At 45.6% G+C, this 17,766-nt stretch overlaps 1 protein-coding gene across 2 annotated transcripts in view; it reads right to left on the reverse strand.

Moving 5' to 3' along the window:
• The window catches only part of SLC7A2 (solute carrier family 7 member 2), a 574,284-nt gene that overhangs the window by 364,397 nt on the left and 192,121 nt on the right, over nt 1-17,766 (reverse strand). For both annotated transcript variants that reach the window (XM_069631574.1, XM_069631576.1), the window contains exons 2-3: nt 10,010-10,108; nt 9,673-9,772 (exon numbers count right to left, since the gene is read on the reverse strand). The gene's annotated coding sequence lies outside the window, so the exon portion shown is untranslated. The remainder of the gene's footprint in view (nt 1-9,672; nt 9,773-10,009; nt 10,109-17,766) is intronic.

The raw sequence follows: 17,766 nt of genomic DNA on the forward strand, positions 1-17,766 counted from the left end.
GCAGAAGCAGCAGAAAGGTACAGCACCGAGCAATATCAGCTAGTGCAACCCATAACAACCAAGCAAGTGGGGCACAGGAAATACACCCCAATGGCGGAGAAAGACCAGAAAGGGCGGAAAGGGAAAGGCCGACAAACAGTGATGGAGGCCTATACGCAAAGAGAGGTTGGTACTCCAAGACAGCCAGGCGGAGACATCATCAGCGCAGCAGGTTACTGCACAGGAGGAAGGTCCCATTCTGGCAGCCTTTCGAGCACTAAATCCTGCACTTGAATACAAAATTGACGCAGTGATAGTAGACATGGGCCTGCTCTGACAAGACGTCAGGGTGCTTGCAAACCGCCTGGGTACAGCGGAACAACAGGTACGGGACAACACCGCAAATATTGCCAGCACCCAGACACAAGTGGCAGACCTGACAGATAAAGTGAACGTTCTGGAGCACTGTGTGGAGGATGCAGAAGGGAGAGCCCGACAGAACAACGTCAGAAAACTTGGACTCCCTGAAGAAGAAGGAAGAAACCCTACAGAATATGTCGAGAACATGCTACTGCAAGAGGTGGGCCCAGCGCCTTGACACAGGGATTCACAGTTAAAAGAGTGCACAGATCGCTGGTGAGACAGCGGCCACCGGACGCTGCCCCAAGACCGATCATAGCCACGATCACGAGAGGATCCTCATACTTAGCAATATACCCCAATTACACGACCCTGGCCCAGAGATAGAGGGCAATGTTTGCCCAACCAAGGCACGACTGAGGAGAGCGAACCTATGTTATATGCTGATCAATCCAGCCAAACTGAAGATACTGCACAACAGAAGATCACACTTCTTCGACAGCACAGGGGAAGCACAAACTTGGATGGAGGGAATACCGCAACTTTCATGTGGAAACAACAAAGTGGCTAAGTGAGAGGACACCGAGCCTAATATCGAACCGCCCCCGGGTGCTAGTGCACTACAACAGATTGGAACATGAGGGCGAGAGTACATAGTGGGTAAGAATACGGGGCACAAGCACTGGGACACCCCAACTGGAGCCTAGTACCAAGTGAAAGGCTGACCTGTAGGTAGCCACAAGCCACAGTTGAAACTTTGGACGCCAGTTCTAAGTTGTCTAGCTGCTACACGCTGCCCAATGGAGAGAAGCCAGGAGAGGGAGAAGCAGTCAGGCCTGAGCGGGGACAATACTGCTGGGCCATTGTTTGGTTTGTTACAATTTGTTGGGGTTATCGTTGGAGTAGTGGGGGAAGGGGATGAGAGGGAGGGGGCAGACGAGGGAAGACATTGGGGGGGAACTGTTAGGTTAATAAACAAACGGTAGCTTGAGCCGCATGCAAGGCGGGAGGGAAATTTTAGGTTAAGGGACAGGTCGCAGTATGATTACCACGGTTGCGGCAGACAATACACATTAACGGGCAGGACCAGAGGGTCTCACTCACCTGATAGTATGGCAGCAGGACAATGGGAAATGGGCGGCCCGGGTCTCAGGAATTGTAATGGCAACTAATGGGCTGTGAGTGATCACCTGGAATGTAATGGACCTTAAAAATTATGCCAAGAGACTGAGGGTGCACACATACTTGACCAGGAAAGACATTCAAGTGGCAATGCTGCAGGAAACACACCTCACCACAGACAGACAAACTGTATTGGCTAAGAAATGGGTAGGCAAAATGTACGGCTCACCCTACTCAGCATATGCTAGGGGAGTGCTTATTTGGGTGGTGCCCACTGTCCCTTCCAACTACTAGAAAATAAAAAAGTTGATGAGGGGAGACTGGTATTGGTACATGGGTTACTGGACAACAGAGATGTTAGCTTTATTAACACCCATGCCCCGAATCCTTACGCCACAGCATTCTTTCAATCACTATACACCAAGCTCTCTGTGTGCAGAGCATACATATGGGTTTGGGGTGGAGACTTCAACTGCACTCTAGCCCCTATCCTTGATAGGTCAGACGAAAAACACAAGAAGCCAGCGCTGCTGGGCAAAATCCTTGGCGCTCTCTGCGAGACCTTTGATTGGTAGATGTCTGGAGAGAAACACATGGAGAAACACGGGGATTCTCACATTTTTTGGCTCCACATGGGGTACATATGGAAATTGATTATATCTTTACTGGAAAAGAACACTTGGGAGAGTAAGCACAAACAGAATACATGGCCAGGGTGCTCTTTGATCATGCACTGCTCACAATAACAGGGCACGGCACACAACAGAGACCTAGAATTCCCACATGGAGGCTGAGGGCGGAGGCGCTATTGGACGACACCTTCAGAGAATATCTGGGTGAACAACTCGTAGCTTACTTAGTCTCTAACACGGGCAATGAGGCGCAGGTAAGCACTCTATGGGATGCGTTCAAAGTAGTCATAAGAGCGGCTGCAATAGGGAAGATGGGGGGCATCAGGAAAAGAATACTAGACAGTTTGGAAGCAATTGAGGAAGACATAGCGCTGAAGGAAATCATTGGTGCGACAGCAGGGGGAGAACCAGTGGAGTTGATAAACCTGAAGCAAAAGTGCATTGGTGAATGGGAAACACTACGCAAACTGGACTTTGCGAAATACACACAAAGACTGCAGGCAGAGGGGGACACACCAGGGAGACTGCTCGCTTGGTTATGTAAACGAGAAGAACCAAGGGACATGATAAGCGCCATAATGGACAAAAATGGGGATATAGTCGGGACACAACACAGGATCAATGAGGTGTTCGGCAGATTCTATAAACTCCTATATTCAGAGAACATGACCGAAGCGGACCGAAACGTGGCCGACGCACTAGCCCAACTGCATCTGCCACAGTTGACAGATGCACAGGCCACTGAATTGGATGCCTCCATGGCGGTAGACAAAATCCAGGAAGTAATTAGGGAACTTCCGACAGCCAAAGACCCGGGACCAGACAAAGCATACATCGACACACTGGCCCCTATACTGCTGGATGTCTACACAGAGGCACATGACCGATGGATGTTGCCTGACAGCCTGAAAGAATCAATTATTGTACCAATCCTAAAGCCAGAAAAAGACCCTCTGAGCTGCCGATCATACAGACTGTGGTCATTGGTGACTAAGGATTGTAAAATACTAACCACACTACAGGCCAATAGGCTTAAGAAAGTGATGGGAGAGCTGATACACGTAGACCAGCATGGGTATGCCCCTGGAACCTGCGGAGGCTCCACCATGTCACAGATAACACAAACCAGATGAAGGGAGACTATGCGATCACCTCGCTGGACGCGGTGAAGGCCTTCGCCTCCGTTCGCTGGGACTGGCTATTGGCGACCCTGGAATGCTTCTGGGTTGGAAAATTATACCTAGGATGAGTTCAACTAATTTACTCGCGAACCACGACAAGAGTTAAAACAGGCAGACAGGCTAACACTGAGTGGTCCACAGGGGCACAAAGCAGGGTTGCCCGGTGTCGCCGATGTTGTTTATTTTGGCGCTGGAGCCATTGGTGGTGTTCCTCAGGAGTGAGTACAGAGAAGCCGGTATAGCGATAGACGGGGCAGTGCATCCGATTTTCTTGTACGCTGATGACATGTTATTATATATAAGCCGACCTGAAGACAACCTACCGCACCTCTTCGACATTATTGATCACTTTGCCATGCTCTCAGGGATGAAATTACACCGCAGGAAGTCTTGTTTGTTTCCGCTTGTGGACCTCAGAGGGCTCCGGGTGGCACAACTACCGCACCTGGGCCTGCAGTGGGAGACCGACACCTTTAGATACCTGGTCATTAATCTGTGGCATAGCCCTGAAGACATGCCCAAGGATAACAAAATGAGAGCCCTGGAGGAGGTGCAGAGCGACATGGGGTTCTGGGAAAGACTACCTTTGAGGGTTTGCTGGGCAGAGCCGCTCTCCTGAAGATAGTGGTACTCCCCCGCCTCCTATATCATGTCACTAACATTCCCTACAACACACCCAAAGCATTCTTTCAACAAGTAGATGCACTAACCAGATCATTCCTGTGGGGGGGAGGGGTGCAGGATAGTATTGAGCACCCTGCAGGGGGACCACAAAGAGGGCGGGATAAAAGTGCCAAATTCTGAATGCTATTACCTAGCAGGACAGCTGCAATTTGTGGTGACCTGGCTGGGAGATGAGGCGTCCCAGGACACTGCGTTGCTGCAGCCAATGCTAAAGTGACACTTCCTGAAAGCGATTCTATGGGTAGAGGACATACACTTGACTAGACCCTCTGGGCTCCTGAAACTGGATAGGGAAATATGGTGCAGGGCATGGAAGCTTCTAGGAATACCTGAACCCAGCTCAGTGCACATCCCCCCGATAGGTGTCATTGGAAGATGGCAGGGAGCAGGGAGCAGTGAGATAGTACAGGCGACAGTGGGAAGACAAAGGGGTAGCTACAGTGGGGGGCCTACTGCGAGAGAACAAAATTATTCACTTCAATACCCTAGTTAGCAAAGACGACATCCACAAGGGTCAATTCCTGCTGTACCTGGGAATGACACAAAATATCAGGAGGAATTGGGATAACCCACAGGCACAGAAAGTGACAAACGACATACTAGACACTATGTACGACGTATCAGAAGGAGGGCACATGGTCTCTAGACTGTATGGCATGCTCCCGGGAGGTTATAGCGCGTAAGGGCTGAAAGTGCGTGGTAAATGAGAAATAGACACAGGAAGGGCATTCACAGACGCAGAATGGGGAAGGCTGCTTGCATACATCAAAAAGGTCTCTAGGAACGCCAGATTTAGAACCACCCAACTGTACGTAGCACACAGAGCGTATATGACCCCACACAGGCTATCATACATGACGAGAAAAGGAGTCTGGGTCTGGCTGAGGTGCGCACAGGAGGGGGCAGATATGATGCACATGTTTTGAAAGTGCCCGCAGATTCAGAACTTATGCAGGGCAGTGATGGAGAAAGAAGCAGAGAAGGGAGGCATCCAAATGTACTCTTGTCCCCCCTCCCCCCCAAGTACTGCTTTTGGGGTTATTTCCGAGGGGCAGCGGTCAACATGCGCACATTGCCAAAATGAAAGACTTTATCTGCATACTTGCGAAACGTAGGATAGCAATGGCCTGGAAAGCGGTGGAGGGCCAGAGGGTTGACGCCTGATGGGCGGACCTGCAGAGATGATCAATGGCGGAAACTGCAGTGTAGCACAGAGCCCTCAGGAGAGGAATGCATGAGAGCATTGTGGGGGTGGAAGCCTGGAATATATTAGCACAAAATATGTTCGCCCTGGAGGAGGGCGTGCCCAGCAGGGATGAACATAGCGAGACAAGGAACGCCTATGGGGATTGCACCCTCCCGGGCACGTGACATTTGATTTTGCAGTCGAGGGCTGGGGAATAATGTACAGCTGAACTGAAAAGGTGGAGAGAAACGAGACCATGAAAAACCACAATGCTTAATAACTTTGCACACGATATATGCCCACAGAACTGTAATGATACAGCTAAACCTGTCCTTGCCGTCTCATAACTGTACCAGTCCACTTGTTTTGTTAGTTGTTGGAAAATCAAAATCAATTTTCTTTTTTTTTAAACAATTGGCTCACGCATGAATGAAAAAGTGGCCCACAGTTGCAAATGCAATAGTAGTCACGGGGGAGTTTTGAGTAAAATGTGTTACAATTTGTGCATTTTAAAGACTATTTCTTCAAAACTAGCTGCACAGTGAAGGAACACACTAAACTGGCCATCTTTGGCCCACAAATTGGCCCACTTTCAACCCAAAAAAGCTGCCCCACGATGGGGCTGCAATTCGGGCATTGCCCTATAGGCCAGTCCGAGCCTGGTTTGACTCCCCATGTCAACTGGTGCAATATAAACATACCTATGTTATATTAATTCTGTTTGTTTGTGAAGTTATATACATTAAAGGGGAAGTTCGGTCAAAAAATGTATTGTTTAAAGAGATGGGCCATAGTCAAAAAAAAATATAAAAATATATATTGTTTATAAAGTTCCTATGTAAAATTTGTGGGAAATGAGAATGAAACTTTTCACATGGGGGCATCCATTTTGTGAAATGAAGCAGCCTCCGCTGTTCATGTTAAGCTCTGCTCTCACGGCACTAATCAAGCAAAAGCCCCCTACTGGGAGCTTCTGCTTACTGCTGCCAGCTGAACATGAAAAGAGGAGGCCTCCACAATAATCATAATTGCCTTGACTTTCTTTGTATGTTTCCTCTGCTCCCCAGGACCAGCGGAGCTCAGAAAGCATAAAATGATAGTCACTGCAATTATAAATACTTTGCCGACTGCCGGCCGTGACTTCATAATTTCTGTACCTTTCTTTTTAAGTTTCTCGAGCACAGGAAACTTTAAAACCAAGGTCGCGGCAATTATGAATACTCTGCTGGTGAAGTATTTATAATTGCTGCGACTTTCGCTTTCAGTTTCCCAAGCCCGGGAAACTTAAGACGAAAGTACCAGCATTTATGAATACTACGCTGCCTGCCGGCGAGTTGCATAGTATTTATAATTGCTGGCACTTTCGCTTTCAGTCTCCCGAGCTCCCCCATCCTGAGGGAGTCTGGGAGACTTAAAACAAAAGTACCAGCAATTATGAATACAACACTGCACGCCGATCGCAGTGTGCAGTTTAGTATTTATAATTGCCAGTGCTTTTGCTTGAAGTCTCCTGAGCTCCCCTGGGACGGTTGAGCCCGGGAGACTTAAAACAAAAGGCACGGCAGAGTAAAAGCCAGCAGAAGTAAAGAAGCAGCAAGTAGCAAAAGCTCTCAGTAGGGGGCTTTTGCTTGATTAGTGCCGTGAAAGCAGAGTTAACATAAGGACAGGTGGCTCATTCATTTCACAAAATGGATGCCTCCTAGTGCTTGATAGGTATGACCTTGAGCCTCATTTCCCACAAATTGTACATAGCAACTATTTGTAAAAATATGTTAATATATATTTTTGATTATGGCCCATCTTTTTAAACAATAACATTTTTGACTGAACTTCCCCTTTAACACATAAAGGGTCATATGTAATCAACAATATAGTTTGCATCTCATGCAGGAGTTCGATTTGTGGCACACTTGGCACATTAGTTTGTCATTCTGCAAAAGTAGCTCCTGCTCAGCGGATGATGCTGTTAATTTAAGAGCTGCTTTTAGCTCCTACTCATGAACTCTTTCTTTCGATCCCTGCAAGAGTTTTAAAATAATAGGAAAGTTGATACAGAAACTGCCATTCAGTGGTGTCCATTTGGGGGAAATGTCACATTAATATGGTGCACTGGTGTTTTTCCAGTGTTTTCAGTACATTTCGGAATCTGTGTTTATCAGTGTTTTCCCGTTTCCCCTTTCAAAAAATCGCGGATAACTGTTTTTTCAAGTGCAAACACAGAAATGTTCTTTTATTGTTTCTTTGCGAGCATATGTAGGGTAATCTCTCAGTGCAAGATGTTCTAAACACTTTCATGTTAATCCAGTAATCTGATACAAATCAAAATTATTGTAATAAATCATGCAGTACTTTTTCAAGGACTCTGTGCCCATCCGTGCCCTTTCTTTTCTTCCCATAAAGACTTTAATTTGGGAAAACGACCTTTCCACATTGGCACTGGACACGGGCAAGGCCAAAATATCCAACACACAAGCTGATAAATCTAGCCACTGTTGGTGCTTTTCCACCCAATATAGGCATCTATAAGCTCTGGCAAATAGGCATTAAACTGGGTGCACACAGTCTCAGTGTCTTTAAAATGGTGAAAAATAAATGCATACTTTTCAAAATTTGGACTAAATTCTTTTTTGCGGAAGGGATCAAGTACTTGCATGGCATACCACAAAGAAACTTCACTCACTGCTAATGACATGGTGGCTGATGGGATGTTTCTACACAGCATTGCTTGCCATTTCTCATGCATTGTTGAGTAAAATATCCTAAACCTCTCCTCAACAGTCCTTTGTTTGCCAAGTGGCACACATTCCAAAAGTGCACAGGTTACAGGACCAAAGTCACCCAGCTTTCTTTCAAATAAGAGTTTGACCTCCACACCAATGACATTGAACACTCGGTAAATATATGTGTTTTCAGATTCCATCCTCTTCATTATATCAACTACAGCGGTCATGTTATCTTGCAAAAATCTAAGAACACAGTAGACTTTACTTTTCTTCACCTCACTATCAATGTTGCACCCTCAGATCCTCACATGTCTTGCCGGAGGCATCATCACTAAGGAGAAAATTGGTAAAAGGATGCCACATCAATAGTATGGCGTTCACTGCCTCTAATACAGAGAACGACCGGCTAAAGGAGACAAGCCATACAAAGTGCAAAATGTTAGGTATTTGCGTTTCAGTTCACGTGCATATCTAAATAGTGCACCAGAATGGACCACAAAGTCAACTTCACTCCTAATCAAATCTGAAGACTTTAAAGCTGCTTTTAAAACTCCATCAAGTAAGTGGCAGTGGTCTCACATGGGGAAGACCATGAACTCGGCATTGCCCTTTGACAGATAATCACATAACGTTTTCATATAACTTGCCGTATCACTACAAACGCACACTACATCACTCCAGTCCTTCCCAAACTTGCTGAGGACTTTCTGGAGTAATGCCGCAACTGAAACTGCATTGCAAGTTTCAACCACCTCTAAATCTGCCATGATAGTACAGCGCACCCATTCACTTTTTGGGTCACATGTGAAGAGGAGTGACACTGCCGGATCACCATGCATCTCGGGCGTTTCATCGACAGTGATTGAAATGTTTACGTCGCCTTGGACTAACTCTTTGATGTGGGCAATGTCTGTCATAAAAACCTCAGGTAGGTATTTCACGTACATTTGAGTGGATCTGGGTAATGTTGTGACTGCTGGGGCCCGTCTCCGGAAAAGATTACCAATTGGGCCATCTGCCTGGTGCAAGCTAGTTCCTGCCTGCACTAAGGCGCGTGCACATTCATGTGCCACATCTTTTTCCTCATCGCGTTTTCTTTTCAAACGCGTCAGTGTCTCCGTAAGGGACATTTGGCACAGACCGCTTTCAAATTTTGGCGTTTCTTTCAACCTTAAGTGGGTCTTTGAAGAAACATGCTCAGCGATTCGGCTTGAAATGTTTCTATTTACTAATGAAATTGTTACTCTGCAAGCCTTGCAAATTAACAATTTATTTCCATTGTGTTCTTCTACTGTTCAATCTTTGTGTTCCCACGCATAATCCTCAGCAGTCTTGGTTTTGCAGAGCATGGCTCGATGTCAGAGAAGCCTATTGGAACAATTACAAGAGAAGACTACTTAAACTTAGAAGAAGCATGACATTAACTCTGTACTTCAAATTCAGGTTCGGTACCTTCGCCTGCAACATCGGGTCTTCAAGTCACATTCTCTCACCCCATTGTCAAGGACCTATGTCCGCCGCTCTTTTAAATTTTCTAAGTATTTTTGTACCAAAAGCGCATTGCTTTCCCTGTGATTTCTATAAATAATTAATAAAATGAATTTATAAAAAAAATAAGTTGATCTCAGCTAACCACATAATGTTACCTGGTGATGACACACGAATCCACTAATGTTAGCTATTTTGCTCCTGTCTTTTATGGCTAGACAAGAGCTGCCATGCAGTAATGTAGATAACAGCAAAATATATCACAACAAGTGCTTGGTCAAGTGAATATTGCTGGACAAACGAATGTGTAAACTTACCTTGGGTGAATTCAGGTATCTACTGTTTGACTTCTTCAGTCCAGGGACTACTATTCTGATTGCAAGTTTCTCAAATGCAGTTACAAATCTTATTTGTTTGCTGCAAAGGAAAAAAGACATGAACATAACATCACTGGCTGGTAGAAAACAGTCCCAGTCTACCTGGCTGAATGCAAACTTTCCCCTGCTGGCAGAGTAATAAACCCCAGCTATCAATTTCCCTTTCATCAATGGGCGAGGAAGGGCAGCCATTCAAGGACCTCAAGCAAACGCTCAAAATAATGTCACATGGTAAAGGCGGTGTCTTGTTAAACGTGCCTTTGTAATATGAACTTACCTTGGGTGAATTTGGATGCCTCGTGTTTGGCCTCTCAGTCCAGTGACTACTATTCTGATTGCTTGATGGTGACAATCTTCTCAAATCCAGTTTTGTTTGCTGCAATGGAAAAAAGACATTAACATAACACTGGCAGGTTGTGAAGAGTCCCAGTATTTTAAATTGTCACATGGCTGAACATAGTTGTCCCTGATTTGGCAACCACAATGTAGCAGCGATGATGGGTGTGTGTGAAAACTGGACAGGTACAGCTCGCTTGTGTCACTCAGTGTGGGAGTCTCTGCCCCATAGCGAAAATCAAAAGCTGCCACCCATTAATAAATGCACAGTGAGTGAACATATCTTAAATTGAAATATACACATTTAGTTCAATTGGTCTTTGCCCTTAGCACAGGGGTCTGCAACCTGCAGCTCTCTAGATGTTTTGGACTACGACTGCCATGATCCGCTGACTGTGTTGGCTAGGACTGTTGGGATTTGCAGTCCACAACATTTCGAGAGCCAAAGGTTGCAGGCCACTGCCTTAGAAGAAAGTGTACAAGACAAATTAGCATTTGCCTTTCAGAAAAATGTATCAACCTGGAGAAAATAAGAGGGAGGAGAATTTTCAATAACTATACTGGCAAAGTATAACAGATACGCCCCCCTTTTAAACCTAACAATTTAATTATGTGTGTCGAGGGTGAAAACAATGCAGTTCCTTTTCCTGAATTTAGCAGAACATCTCAACATTACTAGAACATGCAGATATATGACACAAGGTTGCAGACATGTACTAAGCTTTTATTGGCAGGCAACAGTTGGGTAAGACTCTTATAAACTGCTGAGAAGCCAAAACAAAAAATGTTTTTGTTAAGAGTGAAAGTATAGGCTGAATTTTGACGTTTAACTTCCCCAGCATGCATAGTTTTCTCAATAATTAGTTCACTTAGCTCATTCAGGTTCTTTGGACTTCTATACCCAAACACGCACCATTTTCCCAGAAATTGGATCCCTCATTTGACTGTGGGACCTTGTGCTCAGTAACATAGAATGCAACGTCTTTCCTGCAATTGGTTGTCTTAGTTTGCTTAGGGACGGACCTTGGCCGCAGCTTGCAATGTGTTTGCATCAATTAATTATTGCATATCATTCTGGATTCTTGTACACAGACTTTCCCAGGATGCAGAATTTTCTCAGCAACAGTTTTTCTCAGTTCACTCTGGGACCACTTGGTAAGGGGCCACTGAACCACACTATGCTTGTATGAAACAACTGGCATGCATGGCGACTATCCCGCACAAACCATGCCTGGATAAGGGCTAATCCCCCCCCCCACACAGCCATAATGTGAACAGTGCACACCATCATTCACGTGGCGCACAGGGCCCTGAGGGCACTGAAGCATTTCCACACAGCCGTGCACAATGCCGCGTAGCATTTCCATTAATTCCCCCATTCGGAAGGGATCAGTGCTGCACAGGGGCACTTATGGCGCAATAGCAGAGACCTCTCTGTGCAAGGTGGCAGAGCCAGGATTCGATGGAGGGCGAGGGGGCGAAGTGTGCAAACTTCCTTAGTGCAAACTTTAAAGAAACGATCTTGATAAATATAAAACCAATGTTGATCGCTCACTTTTTCACACTGATGCAACGGTGAGAGAATCTGGCCCCAGGTCAGCATTTGATAAACTTTAAAAAATAAGGGGGAGTGCTGCACAGGAGCACTTATGGCGCAATAGCAGAGACCTCTCTGTGCACAGTGGCAGAGCCAGGATTCGATGGGGGGCGAGGGGGCGAAGTGTGCAAACTTCCTTAGTGCAAACTTTAAAGAAATGATCTTAATAAATATAAAACCAATGTTGATCGCTCACTTTTTCACACTGATGCAACGGTGAGAGAATCTGGCCCCAGGTCAGCATTTGATAAACTTTAAAAAATAAGGGGGAGTGCATACCTTTTTAACTTTTGCGCTTATCGCTAGCACAAATTACGTTTGTGCTCACATAACCTTACCATAAGCAGATTCCTATAGTAAAGTCGGTAGAATAGCTCAGTGGATTAAGCACTGGCTCCTGCGATCTGTGTGTGATCGGCAAGTCACGCGTTCAAATCGCAACAAGGCCACCTTGGAAGTCACTGACACTTAAAATGCAGCATTGGAAAGACATTTTTCTAAAGTGTTCATTTTGTGTGTGTGTGTGTACTAGAGAGGTACAGATAGTGAGGACACAGGACTTTGACATTCTCGGAACACAGTTAGTTATGTTATGTTACTTTGCATTTATATAGCGCCTTATGTACCATTGGTATAGTCTCAAGGCGCTGGGTGTACAAAGTAAAGATAAGTTGGGGAATTCTACTGCTTAAATTAGCAAACTACCAGAAACAACTAATACTACTAACTAGTCCTAAGGTGAAACTGGAAACTGGGATGAAATGAATTGCACTCTTTAGCTGTTCAGTATATGCGCAAATAAATATATATCTGCAACTCGATGCAGTAAAAAAGGTAGCTGATCAAATGGAATTTCCACCAGGCAAATGACCACAAACGTTTACTCTACTCTCAAAATGCAAGGAACGGGTGCAAAATTGCATGGCATCAGTCAGTGTAATTATGTTAAGTAGCTATTAGTGTGGTCGTTTTTCTCATGACATGAAAAGAGTGGGGTTGCATTTGTACCCAGCCAGGCATAGGACAACTACTGGAAACTGGGGAGAAGCCACAACACATTTCACCTAGTTAAAGGGAATACCTGGACAAAGGTCGATTAGAGCATATAAAGAAAAGCCCCCAAAGTACAGTTCTCATGCTCAATCAGGCCGAACAGATGGGGGAGGGGCTACCAGTACACACAACTCAAGGTTACAGCACTCACCACTCATGCTCTTCACAGACTCAACTGCTCTGTGTGCTCAAACGTAACAACGAGTTTGTCTCTGATGCAGGGCACGGGCAGAACGGCAAGCACACTACCGTAGGGCAGCCCGGCAGGGTCTGTCAGGGCAGTGTGGCAGGCCGGGCAGGCCAATCTGCAGCCAGGAAAGGGGTTGTTGCCGTGGTGGGTGGCTCTCGGGCTCTGACTGACTCTACTCTCGCGCATGCACACGCAACATATAAATTACAGGTCCAGGCCACTTGTTTCTGGGTGGATGATTTGCTACATTCTTAGCCGAGTGAATAGAAAATAAAGCATATCATGCTTCTAACACCAAACGGATACAGGGTGCTATAAATCCCAGGCCAGTTGCCTTGGAGGGGCCGCCTGCAGAACAGTCGCTGCACAGCACACGATGGTGTGCGCTGCAGCCCGTGCGCCCGTTTATTTCTTCATTCTTTGAAACTAAATGCATGGGAGACGCTCCGATGAGTGGCACTGCGCCAGCCCTGCAGGCAGCAACGGGCAGCACTGAGCACAGAGAGGCAGCGGGCATCATTACTGTGGCTGGCACTAGCGGCGTGATCCTCAAAGGGCGGCCTGGCGAACCCCGCCACCAGTGCCAGCCCGAGCCGGCGTGCCCTCCAGCAGTATCAGATGTTATGCTCCCAAGTGGCCACTCTTATCATTCCTCCTTTCCTCCTGGTTATGATCAGGAGGAAATTAGGACTACTGAGCACAAACAGGTGTGCGTGTCACGGCCCAAAGTGTACACAGAGCAGCCATGTGGATGGGGACCGACCGGGCACGCCCCGCCCCACCTTGGCACCACTACCAAACACACACAAAGTTACATACATCTTTACCTTAAAAACAGGTCCAACAGGTCCAAGTGGGAACAAGAGACGAAAACACTAGGAAATACCATCCAGCAGGTTCCAACCAAGTTAACCTGCTTATATCGGGGTGGGATTTCACGGGCAAGCATGTAGACTCATTATTTATGCAGGCCTCAGAGTTCATGGTTGGAAGGGTACATTAGGCCCCCCCCTCCACAGAGATGCACACACTGGCAAGAGGAGCATGCCCCCTGCATGCCTGCTAAGGGTTCCCTCCCAGGAACAATGAAAAAGCTGAGAGCGGCACACAAGAGCTCAACGCTCAACCTGAAACCGGAGTTTTCCGGATTCCACCAGGAGAAAGACAACAACCTCGAGGGGAGTTTAACTGGCTTTTTCAGATGAAACCGAAAATCAGAAACCCTATGTATAGTGAAAGACAGTTAAAAATACTGCCTGGACAAAGCCCTAATGGGCAAAACATTTGCATGTGCTCACTAATGAGTTAATGTTGTATTGTGTTGATTTTTGTTGCGATAACCATATACAACTTTTTGAACCACAGCGCATGGAAATGTCTGGATTATATCTAAATTCTTAAGACTTTGCGTGACTGGGAAAGTACGAGCTTTCCCATTAGGATTCTCAATTTCTTCCAGCATGCTCACTCCTTTATCTGGACTGGGACGATTATAAGCGTTCCAGCAATTATTCTCGTTTTCTTTAAGTATTCTGACTCGTTCATCAGGACTGGGACAAGTATAAATGTTCCGATTATTATTCTCAGTCCCCCTCCCAGGTCTCCCATTTCCCTGTTACCTTTATTCCTAAGGGATAATGTCACTGAGGCTTACATGCAACTGGGATCTCCTCCGGTAAGGCTGACTTCTTGTTCTTTCCTCGTTCTTTTCGACTGTCTCTCCGTTCCTTCCTCGTACCTTGAGTTCCAAACCGCTCCAGGGAAAATGGTATCAGCGTTGTGAACGGACCTCCTATTCCACCACTACATTAGCGGTCACTTCAACATTTCTTACAGGCTCGGGATACCAAATGCTCTTCTTAGTCTCTTGCTCTGCTTGCAATTCACTGCCTCAATTGTTGAGCTCTGCACCCCATGCTGCCCCAGCCTCGGATGCTGCACACCCTGTCTGCCTTCATCAGCTCTCTCCCAGCTGATTTGAGCTTCCCAGCTTCTCAGAGTGAAGTCTCTGCCTCTTTGTTTTATGGCATTGCTGTGGGGCTACCCTAGCAGACTGTCAACGTCCTTCTTCTCTTTTGGTCTCAGACTCCGTATTGCTCCCTGGGGTTTCTTTGTCCCAATACTACATGAGTTTTCCTTTGCAGGTACCACTAAATGACTTGAATGACAATAGCAGTCTCTGAGTAATTCTTCATTCTTTTCTTCAGAAGTTGTCAGTAAGGGAGGATTAAGGATGTGTGACTTAGGGAGTTGTTTATTAAAACAGGAGTCCTTGTCCCCAGAGGGGGAGTCTCTCCCAGTGAGGTCCCGCTTGCTTCTACCGCTAGGGAGGGTATTGCGCAGCAGGCTCACCTCCCTAGCCTCACAGGGAAAGGCTCCCCTTGTGGAAAAATGATGGAATCCTGCGATGCATCACATCAGTCTATACCCTAGATTGCCAGGAACAAACTAGCATCTTTGAAATCACCTGATAAACAGATAAAATAGAACAAGAAATTTTTAAAATAGCACTCTTATGGAATACCCAGAGAAACGGTGTGCAAGCTGCTAGTGCTGTACTAATAACTGGCAACCGACATTCTTTTGTGCACCTTTAACAAAACCAAGAGGCTTAGCATTTTTAACATGGCCCTAATCACCTGAAAGACCACAAAAACCAATGTCAGCACATGTTTAACGTCTAAAGTGTGTAATAACAGCCCCATCTTCTACATCAGATGCTACAAACACGGACTCTTTATGATCCAATCCAAAAAGTAGTTCATGAAATTCTTTGCTAACCACTGCTCTCATTTCCAATTTTGCCTCCAGTAATTCTCACCCACCAACTGGCCACTCATGCCCACCACCAGTGAGAGGCTGAATTTACGCCACCAAAAAGATACCTGCTCGCACAAAGACCCTCTTTCTATCAACCTCCACATTGTGTTTCACATACACCTATCCAGAAACAACAAAATTGATCCCACGCCCTCTTCTTTAGCTCTCACCCATCAAAGCACAGGAGAACATCTCTATGTGAGTGAGTTTTATCTCAACAGTTACTGATCTCCAAGAGTCAAAGCAGAAGCGCCAAGCCAGGCCAAAATGGTTTTGCTGGCCTACTGCACTCCTCTGGAACTATTCACCTCAGACTCAACAAAGCCATAGTCTATGATTACAGACCTATACTTGAAAATCATCTCATTTGGCTGCATAAATGCCTGTGACTTAAAAATCTTCTTAATTCGGAAAAACTAAAACCTGGTTTAGCCATGGCTACCCTACAGTTCCAGGGTAGCTGGCGCGTACGGAGAGCAGGAGAGTAGAGAGAACACGCGCTAGATAAGGATACTGACAACAGAGGTGAACGTACACTCTGGGGACAAAAAGCCAAACAGTGTTGATAGCCCTGAAGATGGATGGAGGTCCGAAATGCATTGGCAATAACTTTGAAACACTGATTGGCCAGGAATAAATAAACAATTGAAATATTTGTAATATCATACCAAGAATGGTGGATTACTTAATGAAAGAAATATAAATTACTGATGAGAGTGAATTGAAACCCGTCGAGGGGAGTGAGAGCGAGCTCACCCAGGGTTGGAAGTTGTCCAGCCCTACTGTATGGATATTGTTTAGAACCTAGTGCCTAGGCTCAAGGGTGAGCTCCCACAATTGACTGCAAAATAAGTAACAAGTAGAAATTTAAGCAGTGCCCACCCCATCTCCTAATTGTATATTTACCCTACAGTTCCACACACACTTGATCCGGGTGACTGTAGGAGCTCAGAAAAAGAAATGCATTAACAAAAAGAAAGGTCTATCAGAAAGGTCTATCATTTTAGAGCACAACCGATCAGCTATGGACAACAACACTAACACATATTTCTTCATCTGTCGGGCAAAAAATCATCAGCCCGATAATCATCATAGTGTACTGACCGCCCAGTCTCGGCTCACATTTTTTTGGATGAATGGTTGGACCTGATCTTGTTCGCTGAAGGGAGAATTGACCACCTGTTTAGATGACCCAGAAAACACCTCGCTCAAAACTACTAGAAACCCTTACCACTACCAAATCCATCCAATTGATCCAAGAAAGTGTGAAACCACTCCCAGGGTTATACGCTCGGTGTCCTGTCAACGTGAAATTAAAAAATTAAATAAGTCTCTAATCCCCCCCTTTTTTCTGGTTGGATCAACACTTTATCCAAGGCACCTTAAAGACAGCAAGTCAGAACTAAACAATCAAACTCCCTCTCCCACTCCCTTATAAACTTTACAACAGGGACAAAAATCACCAGAACTCTCGACACATTGAGGCAGCCTTTGAAAATCACATATACCAAAGAATCCAGACTTCCTGTGGTCCTCACTGCATACGTCTATTTATTCTACTTTGGATACAACACCTCCATCAACACTCAAAGACCAAAATCCCCCAACAAAGCTAAGAACAAACGGTTCAAACATGAAATAAGAAGGCCAGAAATTGGAATGATTCTGGAATAAATCTGAAGACCCCATTCTTCCACCAACTGATTGACACATTTCCTAACAAAACCAGAAACATATTCAGCATACTTAAGGAGTGCTCTACACCCACCAAAGTTGTATCAGTTCTAGCAGAAGAACCAACACAAGAGCAAACTGACAAACTGTCCGCCTCCTTCAAATCAAAAGTGGAAGATATCTTATCTACTGTTCACTGGATACAGTGCATATATCCTCTTCTCAGAAGGGTAACCCTCAAGTGCCCCGCTGCTTCTCTGAATTTACAGCTATTCACTAGATGATATGCTGAAAAACATCTGGTAGCTAAAAACATCGCTATGATCTTCCCACCTAGCTCAGTCCCTCATTGCCACCCATGGGC

The sequence above is a fragment of the Ambystoma mexicanum genome, chromosome 6q (genome assembly GCF_040938575.1).
Source record: "Ambystoma mexicanum isolate Mex_15411 chromosome 6q, UKY_AmexF1_1, whole genome shotgun sequence".
Lineage (NCBI taxonomy): Eukaryota > Metazoa > Chordata > Amphibia > Caudata > Ambystomatidae > Ambystoma > Ambystoma mexicanum.